Source organism: Bactrocera latifrons, unplaced genomic scaffold (genome assembly GCF_001853355.1).
Source record: "Bactrocera latifrons isolate USDA-ARS-PBARC rearing strain unplaced genomic scaffold, ASM185335v1 scaffold_234, whole genome shotgun sequence".
Classification (NCBI taxonomy): domain Eukaryota; kingdom Metazoa; phylum Arthropoda; class Insecta; order Diptera; family Tephritidae; genus Bactrocera; species Bactrocera latifrons.
In genome coordinates, this window is record NW_017535897.1 from 391,816 (window position 1) to 392,398 (window position 583).

Here is a 583-nt window from a genome sequence, read left to right on the forward strand (position 1 = left end):
ATTTGGTTCTCTCGTTTAGGTACGGTGAGCCAAAATTAACCGGCGCGATACTAAACACAACCCCATAAAAAAAAATAGCAATGTAACTATTTAGCCCCCCACAAGATTAACGGTCGAACATAAAATGCTCCATGATGCCCTAGCTCTGCTCGAACTAAAATTCTAAGAGATGTTCCAACTATCCCTGTTCAGGTTCCGAAGATAAAATATAGGTTACACATTTCTTTATGATTTGATGAAAGTAGCCATTGTCGCGATTAAATGGCTGAAGTTTAGCCGATAGACTGTAAATCTATTTATAAGAATTTATTATTTTTAATAATTAGTAAAGAATTAACTAATATTTAATTAATAAATTAATAATGACATTAGACTGCAATTCTAAAGGAGTAATAAATTTATTAAGGCTTAAAAGACTATAATCATATTTATAGCTTTGAAGGCTATTATTTTAGTTAATTTAAAGCCTTACTGTATAATTTATAAGAATAGATAAATTATAGAAACTAAGCTCAGACTGAAGGTAGAAATAAATGATAAAATTAATATTATTTTGAAAGAAATATTGTTAATAGTTATATCA